At 47.6% G+C, this 20,722-nt stretch overlaps 1 long non-coding RNA gene across 1 annotated transcript in view; it reads left to right on the plus strand.

Annotated features, from left to right (window-relative positions):
• The window catches only part of LOC147708878 (uncharacterized), a 66,906-nt gene extending 48,714 nt beyond the window's left edge, over window positions 1–18,192 (plus strand). Inside the window, exon 3 of the long non-coding RNA XR_015296524.1 lies at window positions 17,856–18,192. This is a non-coding gene — a long non-coding RNA (uncharacterized LOC147708878). The remainder of the gene's footprint in view (window positions 1–17,855) is intronic.
• Window positions 18,193–20,722: the final 2,530 nt, after the last annotated feature.

Raw genomic sequence — 20,722 nt, forward strand, 5'->3', positions numbered from 1 at the left:
GTTTTCAATCGTTCCACCCATCTTTGCTCCTTTTCAAACAGAATTCTCTCGGTATTTTGAGTTTTCTTATGCAACATTTCTATCACTGTCCATCTGAGGTCTTCTGCCTTGTGGCCCAGTTCTGTAAAATGGGCACATAATTTCGTTGTATTCTTTTTTGTTTTAATATTGCTCTTATGTTCCCCAATCCGTGTCTTTACTTGCCTGCATGTCATTCCGATGTATTTCTTTCAACAGGGGCATACAACCATGTAGATTACGTGCGTTGAGTTACAATTTGTATGCTGTTTTTGTGTCCAGGTGAATGAGTCCGTCAGTTGCAGTGTCTTGGTGACAGTTGTTAATTTGCACACCAAGCAAGTTCCACAGGGATAGTGACCTGTTATTGGGGCCATGTCGATACTCCTTGTCACTGGGATCTTCAGATGTTTTTGTGATTGTGTGTGCACAAGTATATCTTTTATATTCCGAGTATGTTTGTTTGCGAATCTTGGTTTAGGCCAGTTGAATTTTCCTGTTGTTAGGATTCGCCAATTTTTGTTTACAATTTTTTGCACTGTATATGTTGCTGGCCAATATGTTGTTACGCATGTCATAAGGTCGGTCAGTGATGGGTTCCTTTGCTGTGGTTTGGAGAAGACATTCTCTTGGCTGATGTTTTGCTCTTTTTTGGCATTTCGCTATTGTTTTTAGTGGGTAGTCTCTTTTTTTGTAATTTCTGACTCCGTTCTTTTGCTTGTGTTCTGTAATCACCTGCTTTACTGCAATTCCGTTTAAGCCTCAGAAATTGGCTGTACGGCAAGTTCTCTCGCAATGGTTCCGGGTGGAAACTCTGATATGACAGGAGACTGTTTTTTGATGTCGGTTTGCAGTATGTCTTAGTCTCGATCAGTCCATTCTCAACAAAGATCGTTATGTCAAGAAAGTCCAGACTTTTTTTGTCTGCTGTGAAGGTAAATTTTAGACATTCATCTCTCTGATTGAGCCATTCAATAAATATGTTCAGATCTTTATCATTTTTCCAAAGCATTATGATATCATCTATATATCGTTTCCAAAACAATATATTTACAGCAAATGGATTGGAATTATTCAGTACGTGTTGGGACTCAAACTCACTCACATAGAGCCCGGCTACAGATGGGAAGTTCCATGGCTTTGTATAAATAATGTTCCATCATATTCAAAAAAGTTCTCTGTCAAAGCTAGACGGCAACACTCCAGTACAAAGTGTCTTGGGGTGCGGTGATTCCATTCTGTCATAAATAAGATGTTTTCCAAGGTCTGTAGTGTTTCTTTTTGAGCTAGGCTGGTATAGAGTGATTCCACGTCTAATCCTACCAATAACAGTGTTTCTTGCTCGAAGCTTATTCCTGTTAGTAGATTTAGGAGGTCTCGGGTGTCTTTTAAATATGTTGGTGTCCGTTGTACTAATGGTTTTAGGAACTGATCATCAAATTTTGACAAAGGTTCCAAAATAGAACCTATCCCCGAAACTATCGAGCGACCGGGTGGGGGTGATCTGTTCTTATGTGTCTTAGGGAGCGAATAAAAGAAAGGTATTCTTGGTTCCCGTGCTACCAGATACTCCGCTTCTTTCTTCGATATCCATGAATTCGTTTCTGCTTCCATGTATCATGATGTTTATTGTATTTTGTAACCGCGGTGTCGGATCGATCATAATTCTCTTGTAGAATTTGGTGCCTGAGAGAAGGGAGAGGCATTGCTGATTGTACCCTTCTTTCTCTAGGATTACAATGCTTCCCCCTGTATCCGCTGGTTTGATAATTATTCTCTCATTATTCTGTAATTCCTCAAGGGCCTGTCTTTCATTCCTTGTTAGATTCTGAAATGGTTTCCTCATGTTGTTCTTTAGTTCATCTGCCCCCTTCAGTAGTGCTTGCTCAAATGTTTGTATTTCAATAGGGATCATGCTACTTGGAGGATTGAACGTTGATTTTATTCTCAGGTTGGTGTCTCCTTCCTTTTCCCTAGGTTCCGTGCCTGCAAAATATGCCTTTAGTTTAAGTGTTCTAATTAAAATATTTTTTGAAATACCACAATGTAAATTAGACTTGAGACACTCAATGATTAGGGTTAGTATTATAGAGACGGTCGTAGTCCTATTTTTATTTCCACGACCATACACAGCCAAAAGACGCCCGGAACGTCGTTTCTGTGTCCGGGGCAGAGCCAGCACAAGACGCGGGGAAGTCTCCGAATGCGGGTAAGGAAGGTGCGGGAGCGCTTGCTCTTAAACCTGCTAATATCTTTTGTACTAAAGTATACCATTGATACTTTATTAACAGCCTGGGATCAAGATATCCATAACCCCCGAGGACACGCGTCTTAGCAACTACGGAGGTAAAAATTGCGTAACACGGGTAATGAATGGGTAAAATAATAGTGAGAAAAAATGAGCGCCGTAACTAGTTTACTTATGCTCATTCAAGTTGAGACTAGCCGTACTATACAGACATAATGCGATACCCCTGACACAAGAGAAGAACGAGTAGTTGGAACTACACTATAGGTTAAGAAACATATCAATCAATGCATAACTCAGACGTTTGTGAATGAGAGTAGTAACAGCGGTAAAAAACGAGTGCCGCAATAAGTCAACTAACGCTTACATAAGTAGAGACTAGTCGCATGGCAACAGACATAATGAGATATCCCTGATACGAGACAGGCCCAAGCAGTCTGAATTATAATTTAGGTAAAAAAATACATCACCAAATGCAGAATAAAGACGATTGTGAATAATAGTAGTTGAACACATAAGTCTTCCTCCACATTTCAAGATTTTTCTATCTATAGCTGAAACATGATGGTCACCATACTGTAACTTCCCTAGTGAGAATGAAAGCGATGTTAAGTAATATTAATAATGAGATGTTCACCTTAAGTTGAGGTTTGAGCGAAAATATGCACATATGGCTGTATGCATATCCCACATTGTTTGTATGTTTATGTTTCTATAATTACTGGTACACCATAAACTCGAAACGAAACATTGTGGCAACACAAAATCCACTTGAATTACTGCACAAATGGTGTAAGTATTTTTGTTTAGTTCTGACGAATGCCCCATAGACCCGGCTGGGCATGGAGGGGCAGAAACATGTTGACCGTTTTTTGAAAGTGGTATAATACGATCCAGTAACACGATCGATGAGTATACCCAAGATTTTTTACTAACAAGCCTCATCTAATCCCTATTAAAATTCATTCTGGATGTAAGCTTGTTTTTTACTTTTTGTGGGCACTGACTGATCTCTGGACACTACTGCGCTGCCCCGAGGTTGCCTCAGGCTTGAGGCGGGCATACAGCACATTTACTAAACCCTATGACGATGCCATAACGTGAGTGTGGGGCGGAGAAACAAAATACACTGCATAGTGACTTTTCCACCGCGTTTATGAGGGTTTTTTAAGCAAACCAAGGTAACGCAGTTACAAGTGTCCATTCTGCTTTTGATTCTTTGAATACTTATAAGGGGAACTGAATGGACAGATATTCCTCCTCCCTATCTGGTGATTATTATCACACTGGAATATCAACTCATCTCTATTACAAGCGATTCAATCATTGTACTCACGAACTTGGGCAAGAATCAAACTCTCGAACGAATCTGCTACAGAGAAAATCGACACGGATCGCGGGCTAAAGCAAGGGTGCGTCTTAGCCCCGATGCTTTTTAATTTATACACCGTAGACATGGACCAAGCCTTGACTAGAGCCACACTAGCAACACCCAGGATTGGGCACGTGAAGATCCAACTAATACAATACGCCGACGACCTGGTACTCCTAGACCATACTAAAATTGGCTTACTTCTACCTTACAAGGCGGCACCAGAGAACACAATGAAGGCTGCCATAAAAAGTATCTTTCTGGAACCCAGCAATCCTTAGTCAGCCAGTTTCGCTTCTGCCAAAGACTCTTTGAAACTTGCAACAGAGAATTGGGACCCCAAGACAGTCAAGTACAGGCTATCAAAAGCACAATAAAAAAACAAGTAAGTCTTTGCTCTGGCACCTTGGACATGGAATCGCTGGTAACAAGAGGTTTCCATGAGTTCCAAAGCTTCCACATACAGAGCATAGCTCCAAACTTCACCTTACGCAGGCCGTGGGGAGACAAGCCTTACATAGGATCTTAGCGTTCAGACTACACCCTCTCCCCCTTAAAGAATTATACCCCACAGGGTCAGCAAGACCGGTGATCATGGAGTGCCGGCTCTGTAAATATAAACGTGAGTCTTTGGCCCACATCCTATTTTGTTGCCCGGCCTTGCGCTTAGCTCGCAGAATTTATCTCAGGCCCATCTTGCTACGATTGGGCACTCCAACTGTAAAGGAGGCAGTCCATCAACTTTATACTATGGACATAGTGAAGCACATGGCTATGTTTAGCAAATTTGTACAACACACTCGCACGAAGCTGATGGACACTCCCGCTAAGCGATCAAGCAAGCACTTGTGCCGAGGTCACCTATCATCTTGTATTACCTGATTAGCTTAATTGGAGCATGTACAACAATTTGCTGAGTACACAGAGTTATCTTGGTTTTAAAGATCTTTGAATTTTAGACCTTTAGATTTTAATCACACTGTCTATCTTTTAAAATGTAGTGCTCTTCTTTTTTATTGTAATGGTTTTGAGTAACCACGCAAATACATTTATTCATTCATTCATTCATTCATTCATTATACCCATACTCCTGGCTGAGCTAGCTGGGAGGGAAGGGTTGCCTAAGGTAGATGGCCAAAAGTTGGAGTTCCATGGGTTAACAAGTCCACCAGTGAGGATCAGCTCAGTTTTATCAGGGTTGAGATTTAGTTGATTTTCATTCATCCACTCACTAATGAAAATCATGGTATCTTGAAAATGAGACACATAGGATGGATGGAGATAAATGTCAAAGCCTATTGAATGAACACGCCGTTTCAATCGGTTCGCGTCTAACAGCGGCACTCAGAGGTCCTCCCGAGTGCCTGCATCTACATATTGTTAAAAAGTGACGATCTAAGCTTTTTGGGTCCTGATGAGAACTCCTTACCAAGTAGGAGTTCGAAACGCGTAGACCATTGTTTGTTAAGCCATAAGATCTTCAAATCAAAAATATTGCTCCAAATTTATGAGATTAGACAAACTTATTTTCAATAGTTGTTGTATAATATTGTAATTAGTATTGAACTGTAAATAACTGGTTGTGGCTGTGTATGTGAGTGTGAAGTGGTTGAATGTCTGATAGGTTGAGTGACTGTGAGTATTGAATGATTATGAATATGTAGAGTTTAATGTTTTACTAAAAGTAAGAATTTTTGTATTTGTGATGTAGATGTTGAAAATATAAATTTGGTGAAATTTAACCAACGAATGGATTTATAAATAAAAAATAAACAAAGAGATTATTTCAGACTGAACTAGAAGTCTTCCACCTACAATGTGTTTAACTCTAATGTGATGTGGGGAAAAGAGAAGGATTTACGGTAACAGTATTGGCAATTGTTTAGTTTTATATAAAGACTAGTTGAAGGCCATCCGCATAGTTGTATGTCAAGACTTTCCTTTCCCGGAGAGAGGAGATTAAAGGAAGGAGGTACAGATTAAAAGGAAGCGTTGAGAGGGAGGAGCCCTGGGGTACTCCACAAGGTAGTTCCATCTTCTTTGAGGAGAAGTTAGCAAGACGTACCGATTGAAACCGGTTACGAAAAAAAGAGGAGAGCCACTTTAGGGCCAGGCCCTGGATCTCGGCATTGCTGACACGGTCAATCAGGATGTTATGATCGACCGTGTCAAAAGCTGCTGACAGATCCAGGAGAACCAGGGCCTGGGTGAGCCCTCTATCTATGCCCCCTCTGAGGTCATCCATAACTGTCAAGATGCCTGATTCTGTGGAGTGGGAGGGTTGAAAACTGGCCTGGTGGGGGTCCAAGACATGAAACTGTTCTACAAAGGTACTTTGGGGCCGATTAGGATGGCGGAAGCCACCGCTGGCCTGATGAATGCAGATTCATCGCCGCGGCCACAGAATACACCCACCGTCAGATTAGGATGGCGGTGGGATTGTGGTGGGACCAGCGGCGGACGGCAGGTCCATCCGCCGCTGATCCGCGGGGTGTGGAGGGCCATTTGGTGGCGGTGTCTGCAGGACACCGTCAGCCAAATTAGGATGTGCATCGTCACATGCTTTTCCACGGTGGCTTTTCCGCCATGGAAAAGCATGTGGTCTTTGGTGTTTAGAGGCACGTTGCCGGCCCCCAGGGTGTCGGGGGGTGGGGGGTGCACATGGGGGGTACCTATGGTACACCCCAGCATTTACATGCACAAAGTGGCAGGCACCGCGTGGTGCCGGCCGCTTTGTGCATGTTATGTTATGTTATGTTATGTTATGTTATGTTATGTTATGTTATGTTATGTTAATAACACTTCCATGGCGCACAGATGCCCCAGCAAAGGGGCGTCCCGGCGCTTCTGGAAGGGAATCCAGACACAACACAACAGAAAGATGGAGGAAGCACACAAGACAGAATCCTAGGAGGGATCGGGGAACAGATGCGTTTTGATGACTCTCCTGAATTTCAGCAGCTCATCAATTTCGCAGATGTGGGACGGTAAAGAATTCCACAGCTTCGCAGCCAGGACTCGGAAGGAACGTCCTCCTGCTCTGCATAATCTAAATCGCAGAACCACAGCCAAGTTTTAGCCCATGGATCTCAAAGGGCGCAGGGGAACATAAGGCTTCAAATGATTGTCAAGAATCGGGGGCGGCCATCCTGAGGATCTTAAACGACAGGCACAGTGTCTTAAAATGGATCCTATGTGCCACCGGCAGCCAATGAAGAGAGCGGATGGTACTCTCAGCAGAGCAGAACCTCGGTAGCCCCACCAGGGCTCTGGCTGCAGCGTTCTGGATACGTTGCATCCGCGTGATTTCAGCCTGGTTGGCACCCAGCAATAATGATCTGGTGTAATCAAGCCATGATAGTATAGATGCTTGAATGACCAGCTGCCTGGTTGAGGCATCAAAGAATCTCAGGATAGGTCTCAGCCCTCGTAAGATGCCGAAACAGGTGGCCGCTACTTTTTTCGTATGGCCACAAAAGTTGAGGGCAGGGTCAAGCCAAACCCCCAAGTTCTTTACCTCTGTCACTGGGGTAGGGGGTTACACCCAGCTCAGGGGGCCACCACTTATCATCCCAGAGATCCGCTCGCTTACCCACTATCATGACCTCTGTTTTTTTGGCGTTAAGCTGGAGACAGTTGGTGTTCATCCAGCTGGCCACTGCCAGGAGTCCTTCCCGAAATCTGGGAGCATCAAGGTCGGAGTCCCCACTCAGGGTGACCGCCAGCTGCGTGTCGTCAGCGTAAGAGGACATGGTCTGACCCCAATGCTTGACAACATCAGCCAGCGGCCTCACATAAAGATTGAATAATGTGGGGCTCAAAGACGAACCCTGAGGCACACCCAGATCCAGGGGATAGAGTTTGGACTCAAACGGTGGAGTGGCAACTTGCATTTTTAACCTTGTGGCGGTGCTGCTTCAAGTAGCACCCGCCGCAAGTTTAAAGATACAGGATGTGACCGCCAAGGTGGCCGTCACATCCTAATTGCACCGGAGGGACCACCGCTGCCCCTGCGGACGGTCCCTCCACCTCGGGGGTGGCGGACGGACGCAGATCCGTCCGCCATCCTAATAGGCCCCTAAGTTGGGTTGAGACATATGACTCTAGAACCTTACCACGGTAAGGTAATAATGAGATTGGGTGGTAATTGCCAAGAATAAAATGGTCCGCAAGTGGCTTTTTCAGAATGTGAATGATTTCCACACTTTTAAAGAGGTCAGGAACTATGCCCGACTCAAGTGGTTTCTTAAGAAGAGAGAGTGGAATGTCTGGACATTTGGAAAAGACTTCCTGGAGAACATGGGGGGGACAACAGTCCGTCATGCCATGCCATGCCATGACTTCTTCTTGAGTTTAGTAAAAAAGCATCTTCGCCTTCTGGTCTCTAGTTGCATTTGAGTTCATTAGAATGCATTTATCACACAACTATTGTTGTGTCTCAAGCTCATGCACCAAAGGCAAACCTGGAGCCGCATTACGGTATGCTGCGCATTTTCCTCGTTAGGGCAGGGTGCACCTTTCAAAAGGTGTGCCCAGAGCTAACCAAGAAAATACTCGGCATTATATTGAATATACTGCTCCCAGGGCAGGCGCGAACTCAAGCTGCCCATCAGGTGATAAACGAAGCAGCAGCTTTTAAGCCACTCCGTGTTTCACAGTGCAGGCAGTAAGTGGCTGCAAACATATGTGCTGGGATGTCTGGGGGGTCCATGGAACTGACAGCTTCTTTGCCTCTGCGCCTGTATCTGTAACACAGCGCAGGTGAAGAGGTAAAGGCTATTCCCTCATTTGCAAGGGGCCACGCCCCCATGCAAATGAGGAAATGCCCTCTGATGATAGTGATGGTGCTTTTTGTGTGCCAGTGCTATCAGTATTACAGAAGGAGGCGCACAAGCATCTGTGGCCCCTTCTGCGATATCAAAGTGCCCCGCGGGTGCGCAAAGCGGGCACAAATGCCTGTTGCACCCCGGGGGCACTCCAGTTATACGGCCCCAGGTGCGATCTCTCCCTCTTCTTCCTGTAGTCATGGCACCAATTGAAATCTGTCCTTTTCAGTGAGGACATCGTTCGGTAGCAGACTTGGGGAAAAGTTTTGGAATCATCGAAAAGCTGACAAGAGCAGAGCTCCAGCATTAGAAGAAGTGAAAAGAAAGGAACAGACGTCAACATTCTGGATGACGTGTGTCTGCAGCTCTGTTCTATCACTTCTTATGGAGCTGGAGCAAATCTACATGGCTCCACCTAATGGCATTCAAGAGTACTGCTACTTTGCCGGGCCCCGGGGGAAGCAGAGTCGCAGACTAGTCTTCCCCCGGGGTCATTCGCGTGAGATCAGGGTAGCTAGGGGGAAAGGGTGGAGTTAGGGGGAGGTTATAAGAGCGCAGGGGAGGAAGGCAACTTCCTCTTCCTGCGCTCAGCACCATCGGGAGGGATTATTCAAAAGGGTGTTCGTAGTCAGTTGAGTAGGTCCTCGTGGGTTGAAACGTCGTTTTCGCTTGAAGCAGAGGAGATTAGGTGGCGTTGGGAGTCGCTGGCCGGTGACTCGATTTTGTTTCGTTGGGGAGAGTTGCAGCGTTGTTTCGGCATGGCCTCCGTGTCTGCGGAGGAAGTGAGGGCGGCGCTATTACTGCTGGCGCAGGCGGGCCGGGAGGATCTTTTGCAGCCCGGAATTCTTAGCCAGGCGTGGGTGGGTTGTGCCAGGGCCCCGCGTGCGGCTTCGTCTGGGGTCGCGACGGCGGTCCTGGCATGTCAAGAGGACCCACGGACGCCGACTGAACAGGCGGCTGGGAGGGGGCGGGGCAGGGCTCTGAAGGACACTGCGCGGGCGGCAAGAGGAAGAGCTTGCCCTCACGAGTCTTCCCGCAAGTGCAGTTCGTGGTTCCTGGGCAGAATGAGACGGGCAGTGGGCAGGCTCCTGTGACACCGGGAGGCGCGGGCATCCCAGGGGGGGCGGGGCCCACCGATTTGGAGGGGGGAGAAGCACAGTAGGGCTTTCAGGATGGCCAGGTGGTGGTGAGGCCAGGGGGGTAAGGAGAGTCGGCAGGGTAGGCAGCGCTGCAGGCTCCTGCGCCTGCAGATAAGGAGATGTAAGGGGGCAATGGGAGGACGCTCCCATGACCTCTCGTTTAGTTCCAGGGCGAACACACCAGCCCCAGCAAAGGGGGTGAGGGCTGAAGCACAGTTGGATGGGTAGGGGGAGGTTTTCTGCATGGGCGCCCTGGTGGTGGGTAGGGTTCCGGCGCATAGGGGGTTTACAGGAGTGGTTATTGCCGCCTGGAGCAGGGTTTCAGGGCTACTGCCCGCCCCCTCCCATCCCATGCTGGGGGGCCTTGGCGTGGGATGACAGGATCCGGGCGCAAAGGCTGCTGGTGCAGCTTAATGAGGCGAGGTGGGCTGAACAGACTGAGGCCCGGGTTGGAGCTGTGGGGTGGGCAGAGCAGGAAAGAGGTGGCTAGGCGGGCGAAGGGTAAGAAGGTGTGCGTGGGGTGTCCTAAGGGTCAGCAGGAGAGTTCAGGGACGGCCAGGACAGCTTTGAGGCCCGATGGTGCTGGGGCCCACTCAGGCTGGAGTGACCTGAGGGGTGGGTGGGGTTCCAAACCGGCATCTGTCGGCAGAGGTCAGGGGCCAGGCGAGCGCAAAACGGCCCAGAAACGCTGTCCGGAAGCAGCAGGGCGGTCCGCGGCGGCCATCCCTCGAATGCGGGAGCGGGCAATGGCGGCATTTGTGCCTGGTGAGCAGAGAGCGACTGCGGTGATGAGTAAGGGTGTGAAAAGAGTGGTGAAGGAAGTGTTGTTTGCACCTGTGGATGTGGAGCCGGTGGTGGAGTTGGATTATGAGGATGAGACTGAAGAGCTTGAGGACGGGGAGGTGAGAGATGACGAGGACGGGACAGGAGGTGTGGAGGACAACAGCGACCTTGGTGTTTTACAGGTTCCAAAAACGGCAAAGGGCAAAGACAAAGTGGAGGCGGCCAAGGTTTCTACCCCAAAAGGACGGCCCCGGGAGCTGCACTCCACGCTATCAGGTGAAGGGACTTGGTGGGCAGCATGGGATGGTGGGCCCAAGGGGAGTAAGAAAAAAGCTTGTAGGTCTGTGGGGGTGGGGAATGGGTCTGTCCGGGAACCTGGAGTGCCAGAAGGTGGTCCGCCTGCGGAAGGTAAACAGGAGGATGGTAAGTCGGTTGCTAAGGCTGGGGTGCAGATGGAAAAGGGGGACGGCAAGGACGACAAAGGGGCAAGGGGGTGATAAACGACAGAAAAAGCTTCCCTACATGGGTTGGGGTCTCACCTATCGGACAAGATTAAGGGTAGGATCTGAAAGCACGAGTACGTAGACGTGTTTAAAGCTGTTGCACAGGGAGGTGCAGGCGAAAGAGGGTTCAAAGGAAGAGGAGTGGGAACTGACTAGGTGGCCCAGGGTCCCTGTGACGATGGAAAATTGGACTTTCGGTTTCCTGATTTACGCCAGTATATAATGCGAGAAGTACCTGGACAGGGCCATTGCTTTGCTGAAGTACATGGACATAATAAGGAAGGCGCAAATGCAGTTTGGTGGGTTCACTTGGTTGAGCTACGATGAGGAGTTCAGGGCCAGAGTTAGTGCTAACCCGGACAAGAATTGGGGTGAGGTAGACCAGGAGCTTTGGATGCGATGGATGGCGTCCACACATTCGTCGGCGTCTACGCATACAGCCAGCGGGTTGCCCGTGGTGTATCAGTCCTTTCCCCCGTGCCCCGCCCATGGCGGGGCGGGGGAAGGTGCTGCTGCCAGCACCGTTACCACTGGGCAGGGTCAGCAAACCAGGAAGTTATAACACTGGGGCTTGCTGGAGCTACAACAGAGGCTATTGTTTGCGATACCCCTGTAAGTTCAAGCACGAGTGCTCTAAGTGCGGCGGGAAACATGCCCTCACGCAGTGCCTTACTCTGGTCACCCCCTCGGAGCAGTGTCGGAATGCCAAAGGTAGGGGACAACCTGGATAGAAGGGCGCCTACACCGGCTAGGGTGGAGGAGATGGCCCCGTGGCTCTCGTGTTACCCGAACCAGGAGGCGGCTTTGAGGCTTTTTTGGTGTTTCACGGAGGGCTTTAGGGTGGGCTATCAGGGTCCCAGAGAGAGGAGGTGGGCTGACAATTTAAAATCCACAAAGGAGTTGCCAGGAGTGGTGGCTGCTAAGTTGAAGAAAGAGGTGGAGGAAGGGAGGATAGCTGGCCCGTTTAGCGATTGGCCGGCAGATGACCTAATCATTTCTCCAATGGGGGTGGTGCCTAAGAAGGAGGAAGGGGAGTTTCGGATGATACACCATCTCTCGTGGCCGGAGGGTCAATCAATGAATGACTTCATCGCCGAGGAGGACTCCAGGGTGCTTTATGCTTCGGTGGACAATGCGATTCGCCTAGTGAGGATGTGTGGGCCGGGGGCGGAACTGGCGAAATGTGACATTAAGTTAGCCTTCACGACATGTTTTGATAAAGCGAAACCAAAGTTAGCATTAACCGCGAGGATTATAATGCACTTAAGAGTATATAGTATGGCTATATCATAGAACAGCTATAAGGATATGGTTCTGAGTGATCAGCCTGTGGTGTCAGTTTGAAGGGACAGCCAGGGTGGCATATGTATGCTGCAGCCCCTGGTAGGCCTTGGATGCACCTATGCCCTTGGTACCTATGGTACACTATACAGGGACACACAGAGGTGACCCAATACCCAATCTGGTATGTACCTAAAGTACATGGTATCAATTTAGAGAGAGAACAGCTGGGCTGTGGGTCTGATTAGCAGTCCCACAGCCACACTAAAGTCGACAAACCAGACAATCACAGCAAAATGTGGGGGTGACCATAGGAAGCAGACCCTACTCTGCTACACAACCCCCCCGCCCCCCAGGTAGAAACATTAAACTAACCTTGACCAGTCGAATCTTCATGTTCCAAGTGGAAATATCTGGAGAGTCAATCTGCATTGGCATGGTTACTCCCAGGTCTATGTTCCACTGTATAGTCCATTCCCTGTAGGGAAATGGACCACCTAAGCAGTTTGGGATTTTCACCCTTCATCTGATTTAGCCACAAGAGGGGCTTATGGTCTGTCTGAATCTTGAAGTGAGTACCAAACAAGTATGGCATCAGCATCTTCAGGGCCCAAACCACAGTAAAGGCCTCCCTCTCAATAGCTGACCAACGTTTCTATCTAGGGGTCAGACTTCTGCTAATAAAAGCTACTGGCTGGTCTTGACCATCTTTATTCAGTTGTGAAAGAACAGCCCCTACACCCAACTCAGAAGCATCTGTTCGAACAATGAATTCTTTGGAGTAGTCTGGACTTTGCAGAATAGGTGTAGTGCACAAGGCCTGCTTCAGGTCATCAAATGCCTTTTGACAGCTTACTGTCCACTGAACTTTCTTTGGCATTTTCTTAGAAGTTAAGTCATTAAGGGGTGTCACAATGGACCTATACCCCTTGCCAAATATTCTGGAGTACCCAGTCAGGCACAAGAAAGCTATGACCTGTGTCTGGGTGGTGGGAGCAGTCCATTCCTTTATGGTCTGGATCTTGCTCTCCAATGGCTGAACCTGACCTCCACCTACAAGGTGGCCCAGGTATACAACCTTGCTCTGCCCTATCTGGCACTTGGTAGCCTTGATAGTTAGGCCTGCATTTTGCAGGGCCTCCAAAACATTCTTCAGGTGGATCAGGTGATCTTCCCAAGTGGAGCTAAAGACAGCAATATCATCAAGATAAGCTGCACAGTAGTCATCCAGACCTGAGAGGACTTGGTTCACCAAAATTTGGAATGTGGCAGGTGCATTTTTCAGACCAAAGGGCATTACCACAAATTGATAATGTCCTCCTGGGGTTGAAAATGCTGTTTTGGCTTTTGCATCATCAGCTAGTCTGATCTGCTAGTAGCCAGCTGTCAAGTCAAATGTACTCAAAAACTTTACAGATTCCAATCTGTCAATGAGTTCATCTTCCCTTGGTATTGAGTGGGCATCTGTCCCAATTCTTTTAGAAGTTGGATTTGAGGACTTTGAGGTACAAGTTGGATTGTGCCATTGGAGTGAATTTATTAAGCATTTGGCACATGATTGACAATGTAAACAAATGCATGTCTCGTTATACTGTGTGTTGAGACTGTGAAATTGAGGAGGGTCCTTTAAAGATTTGAAATCTGTCCCGCTCGCCTGTGATCTACAATTAAATGTTTAGTTAATTGGGGCTTATGTAACGTCCGAATATTCCGCCGACACCACTTCAAGATGGCGGCACCTGGTGTAGTCCTTTATCTATTACTAGCTTTCTAACTCGGGGGCAGTCTTTGATAACGTGGAGTGGACGGCACGCATCTAACACAGCTGCAGCGTGTTAAGAGACTTTCCGCTGGATATTTAAGAAGAAGGTTCGCTACCTACCTATCAGCGTGGAGCGAACTGGGGACGAAGGTGGAGGCGGCGTGTGATGGGGACTAGGAATTTTCGTGCTTCTGGAAACGTAAGTTGAATGTTGGGGTCTAAGATTAGCATACTTTTGTATAGGTGTCGGATTTTCATTGTAGGCGTTCATCCTTTGTGTCGTCTTGCAGGGGGAGGAGAAATAATGATCTAGGTGAGGGTGCAATCACCCCTATGCTCGCTCGAGCGTGCGTGCTTAATGCTGTTTGGCATATTTGTATTATGATACTCATGCAATATGTCCGTTCAAACTTTTGTGTCGTCCTGTAGTAGGAGGAGGGTTAAGAGTCAAGGTGAGGTTGTAATCACCCTTATGCTCGAGCTTGCGTGTTTAAACGTTGGTTGGTTCATTCATATCACAATACCCACGCAACATGCCCTTTTTAACAAACGCAATATATTTTTAGAAATAATCGTATCTAAGCTGCAGACATTCCTTACACTCGGGACTATAACATCTCTCTTCATAGTAGGTGCCACAGTTTTTGAAGAGCTAGCTCCCTCCCTTATACTGTATGAATGCTCTCTTTCAGGCATCTGCATTTTAAAGAGACACCGTATTATGGTGGCGTATGGGACAAACAAAGCGTAACAAAAACTATTCAAAAGTAAGTAGGCCTATGTGTGGTTTAAAAAAATGGGTCTTAGCTTTATCTTGAAAGGATTTGTATGTTATGGACGCCTAATTATTCTATCATAGATGTGGCATCCCCTCCACAACTTGAACGAAGAATAAACCATATTTAGAGATTGTGAAAAGTCGTCCTCTGCCTTGTTCTGCCCCTTTGTATATCTTACAGGTAAAGGGTGTGAGAAGTTAGCCCGATATGCAACGTTCGCTATTCTAGCGACCGCTATGTATCGTTCCAACGACCCTTATGGTGTTTGGTTGTAAGTCAACCTATAGACCAGCTATCCTAGTAGCGTGGATACGAGCAGTCTAAGGCTAAAGACTCGAGAGGGCGCGTTAAGCCAGCTGTTTACCACACATGTACCCCTTGAACACCCAGTGAAAGGACACCACACAAGTGTTATGAAAATAAACAGTATATTTATTAAGAATCACAACAGCCCTGTACTCTTTATGAGGACAGGGTACTTAGCACAAACCAAATCTCTTTAGCAAATACTTTAAGTGCACAATTAAAACAAGTGTCCGAGGACACGGAAAGGTTAAGGCAAGTCGGAAGCGAGGGACTCGGGACCCTAGAGTAAGGAGGCTATGCAGGCACTGAAATGCCGAGTTACCTAGCCACGAGGGCTGCGGCTGCACAAGTCTTACAGGCGTCGGGGTCTTCGCTGACGAGCCAGGAGCCGGAAGAAAAGGAGTTGCTGGCCGGCGACCAGTGATGAATAGTTCGTAGAGATCCAAGCCTGGATCGGAGATTGATGAAACCTGAAAGCAGAGGGGACCAAGTTCGTACTACTAGCCAGTAGTCAGAGGGTACCAGGAAGGCACCAGTTGGCCGTCACCTCGACCAGGTGAGTGGGCGACGCTAGGCTCTGCAGTCTCACGGACCAGGAGGCGTTGTCGGCGACCACGGTGGAGGTGCGAGCTGTCCCACGACAGATGACGCTGTCGGCGTCTTGAGTGGACCAGGAGGGTCCGGGGTGCTTCTCGAAAAGATGGAAGCAAGGGCCAGTCTGGAGCAACCAGACCGGCAGTGATGATTCTCGGATGTCGTCACAGAAGGACACAAGCCAGCGGCTAGTGACCAGACAACGTGCTGAGCAGCGAGCAGAAGGGCCCCACGCAGATCGTGGAGATGCTGGGGGACTGCACTTCGGAGCTGGAGCGGCTCAGGGTCGGGGCTTCTCGGACCCCAGAGCACTCACCAGAGAGTTACCTCGATGGTCGTGCTGGTTTTTAAGAGCGTGCAGGTTCTGATGATGGCCGGTCCCTCGAGGTCTCGTCGCACCCACAGATCACAGCTGAGCTGATGACGGGGGTAGAGGTCAGAGGTGCCAGGGAAGCCGGTTCTCGTCGAGCTGGGCCGTCGGATTCCTTGAGGAAGGACTTACAGCAAACCGCAGAGTTCTTAGATGGTGCCCGCTGATGCAGGGTGACTACTCCTTAGCCACAAGGGAGAAATCTTGAGAAGAGTCTTGAAGTCCTTTCGTAGAAAGTATTCTTGATTCAAAGATGATCTAATTTGGAAGGGTCCCCGCTCCGGCCTTTATCCTAAAGAAAGGGGTGGGTACATGACTAGGTCCTGCCCTAAGGGTGGGACCAGGAAGGGGGGTAGTTACACCCCTCTCCCCTGCCGGACTTTCCCCAGGCCAGGGCTGTCGCCCCTGGAACTGGTTCTAACCGGCAGATGCGTAGTGAGCACCGGGGTGCTACTCCGCAGTCACCTTCTCGCAAAAGCCCTACCTACCCAGAATACACAAACCCTGTCTGGGACGGTGCGAACACCGCCCTCGACAGGAAACCCTTTGTCCAAGCGCTCCTCGCTGGAAGGACTCCCAGCAGCAGGAGGTCAGACTCGTGTCTGTGGTGGCAGCATCCATTTTGTGGAGCTGAGGCTTTCGTTAACTTTAACCGGGGTTCACAGTTACGTACATGTCGTGTCCCTCTAGAAGGGCGGAATGCTAACCTCGTCGCCCGAGTTGGTGAGAGGGCAGCATCCCGATTCGTATGACACCTCACTCGACATGTCTTGATAACGCGACACCGAAGTTACCGATGTGGCACGCGTTATCATGGAACAGCCATTGGGTCTTTTCTCCGCAAGCTGCAACCGGCTCGGCTCGGGCCAGAACACAGTTCACGCAAGCCCATGCACTCTGCCTTCAGGATTGTCAAGGCCTGCCATAGGAGTGACTGATAGGGACTCGGGTGTCCATTGTATGGTTAGATATAGAGCTACTATATCTAAAGCAAAGGGTGATTACACGACTTCGCCCCAGCTGTCATGCAGCCAGTTGTGTCAAATTTAGGAGGCCAGCCAGGGGTGGCATAATACATGCTGCAGCCCCTGGCGGCCCTGGGTACACCTATGCCCTGAGTTACAGGGTCTGATAAGGTGGCCCAGTACCAATTGGTAAATGCACCTAGGGTACATATCGTAATTTAGAAAGAGAACAGCCAGGCTGTGGGTCGGATTGGCAGGCCCACAGCCAGAGAAAGTCGTAAACCAGTGAAACAAAAGCAAAAAATCTGGGTGATCATAGGATTGCAGACCCTACTCTCCTACAAAGGGTTTTTCCTTTGGGTTAATATCTATCGTATGCATTATATTCTAATCAGGGTTGAACAGCATTCGTCATTATTATACTTTTCCGCAAACAGCTGCTTTTACCTCTTTAACAAACGAAATATGAATCTGGCTACTGCAAATCTTCAGGTAACCAATGGTGACTATGTTTCCTTAATAAATAATAAATGTTGAGGTCAATACCAAATGTAGCAAGTATCAGTAATGTCCATGTCCTTCCCACATTAGATTGTGTTGCTGTAATCCAGTAGGAATACTTCTATGAGATATGTACCCATGTTCTCTTAGAAAAGGTACCCATTTACAGGCCTTCTAGCGTGCGATTGGACTTTAGGACCATTCTTTGTATAGTAATGTCTCTTCTATCTCGGTTACTGGGTCATCACACTGTGTCCTGTGGATTATAAGGTCTCACTTGGTGGTGTAAGGCTGTGTGAATTCTGAGCGTGTGTGTTGGTCCATGCGTTGTTTCAAATGTAAATGAGATTACACTGAGTATTATAGGGCATACTAGTAAATTATTATTTTCTGTGCATATTCTTTCAGATTCGCATTCCAGGTTTAGAGATCCTATACCGCACTGTCTCTGACTGGTCCTGATGAAGGTGGTCTTTACTGCTGTTTTTCCACCGAAACGCGTCGACCAATCCCCTTCCTTTCAAATCTAATGACTTTGGTCACCAACTGGACAACAGATTCAACGTTATAGGATACTTTATGGTTGTTTTTGTGATGGGATGTATGTTTAGGAAGTATGTATGAGTATGTGTGTGTGGCTCTTTACCTGGTTGTGCACATTAAATTGATTCTGCTTTTTATATGAATTTGAAAAATCAAGGATATATATTTACAGCTCCATTGTGTTGAAAGAATTTCCCCTGGAGTTTCTTTGAATAATGTATATTTTTATAACTCTTGCATTAGAAAAATATGATATAATGGAAAAAAGGCTTTTTTACAGAAAAATGAAATAAAATGAGTAAAAATTCACATTTTGTGTAGACATTGTTGGTGTATGCCCTGTGTTTGAGAGGTAACTCCCGTGATAAAAGTATCTATAGGTCAAGAGGGAGCTTTTTCAGTTGTCTTGGTATTTCTTTTCCCCTCTACTCCCTGACCTGAAATTAACTTCAAGAGGTGGTCTCCCTTTTTGTACTATTTGGCATCTGTCCTAGTGACAGCATTGAGGCCTCTGTAATCCACGCAAAACCTCATCTCTCTCTTACCATCTTGGGTGTGAGGTTTAGGCACTAGGACTCCAGGACTGGCCTAAGGGCTCTCTGAGGGCTCAATAACTCCCAACTCCAACATGTTTTGGACCTCTGTCCTGATACAGTCCCTGACATGATCAGGTTGCCTGTAAATCTTACTTTTAACAGGCAGACTGTCCTCAGTGTCCACCTCATGGGTGCACCAGGTTGTCTGACTTGGAGTCAGTGAAAAAATATGTCTATAGGCCTGCAGAACTTGTCTGCAGTCCCTCTGCTGCTGATCAGTGAGACTGCCTGCCAAGGCTACACCGTCAACTGACCCATCATCAGGGTTCTGAGAGAGCAGGTCTGGGAGAGGGTCACTCTCTTCCTCCTGTCCTTCATCAGTAGCCATGAGCAAGCCCATGTCAGCCCTGTCAACATATGGTTTCAGTCTGTTGACATGAAGCACCCTGTGGGGGCTCCTGGGAGTTCCAAGAGCAACCAAATAGGTTACCTCTCACTTTTGCTCAACAATAGTGTGGGGTCCAGACCATTTGTCTTGGAGTGCTGATGGGGCCACTGGCTCCAACACACACACTTTCTGCACTGGCTGGTAAACAGTGAGAACAGCCTTTTGGTCATGCCAGGCTTTCTGTAATTCCTGGCTAGCCTCAAGGTTTTTGGATGCCTTTTTCATATACTCAGCCATCCTGGAGCGGAGACCAAGTATATAATCCACAATGTCTTGCTTTGGAGCTTTGACAGGTAACTCCCATCCTTCCTTCACCAGACAAAGGGGTCCTCTTACAGGGTGCTCAATCAGAAGTTCAAAAGGGCTGTAGCCAACCCCCTTCTGTGGGACCTCTCTGTAAGCAAAAAAAAGGCAGGGCAGCAGGATGTCCCATCTCCGCCTAAGCTTTTCAGGGAGACCCTTAATCATGCCCTTTAAGGTCTTGTTGAATCCCTCAACTAGGCCATTGAATTGTGGATGATAGGGTGTGGTGAACTTATAGTTCACTCCACACTCCTTCCACAAAGCAGTCAGATATCCAGACATAAAGTTTGCACCTCTGTCAGAGACAACCTCCTTTGGGAAACCCACTCTTGAGAAAACTCCCAGGAGGGCTCTTGCCACAACAGGTGCTGTTGTGGTCCTTAGGGGAATAGCTTCTGGGTATCTGGTGGTATGATCCACTACCACCAGAATAAACCATGATCCTTATCTAGCAATAGAGTCAATAGTTGTGCTAGAGTCTTCATTGCTCCATGATTGTGATGACCCCCACGTGGATAGCTGGTAAAATTTAAATCTTGTCAGTGTCCCCCTAGTAACACAGGACATCAAGTCCCAGCTCATAAGATGTAAATCCACCTGGAGGTCTCTCCAAACTCTAATGCCAGCAGATCTAAGCGGTTGTGATAATTGGTCCTGAAGACAATCGGGGGTACCTGGAGAATCCCAGATTGGGGCATGGGGCGCATAGTATGGTATTCCTAGAGATTTCCTGATGTATCCCCAATTTCTTAATGCAGCCGATAGAACCTTAGGTCTGACTTTCTTGTAGAACTTTGGATCCCCAAATTTATAGAGAAAGAATTCCTGTCCCTGTGGAATATCATGCAATAAGGCCCGAAACAAACGACCCATGGAGGAAGAATCGATAGTGTTAGCTAGCATTCTAAAACTTTTGAAGTGAAAGGCATGGCAATAGGAAAGCAAGTCAGGTAGAGCTAATCCCCCCCGTTTCAGCCCTCTCCTCAGCTTTTTCCAAGCTATCCTCGGGGTTTTAATGGCCCAAATAAATGATCCAATTTTGCCTTGAAGGATGGCAAGATCTCTGGCATTAAATGAGAGTGGAATGGAGTTGAACAAGAAGGTTATCCTAGGTAAGATTATCATTTTTATGAGGTGCACCCTCCCGTATATGTTTAATGGGAGATTCGCCCAGCGCGCTAATAAGGAGCCCACCTCCTTCGAAACCTTATCCCAACTAATCCTAGATGTATCATTCAATTGCTGTGCTAGATGGATCCCTAAGTATCTCATCCGACCTTTTGCTCCTGGTATTACATCAGTACAATTCCAAAACATTATTTCAGTTTTTTCTTTATTCATTTTTTAGCCAGAGATCTTACCAAATTCACCCGCTAACTTATATAATGTAGGTATAGCTGTTACATGGTCGGAAGTATACATTAGCAGGTCGTCTGCATATAGGT

This window comes from Lissotriton vulgaris, chromosome 6, assembly GCF_964263255.1.
Source record: "Lissotriton vulgaris chromosome 6, aLisVul1.2, whole genome shotgun sequence".
Lineage (NCBI taxonomy): Eukaryota > Metazoa > Chordata > Amphibia > Caudata > Salamandridae > Lissotriton > Lissotriton vulgaris.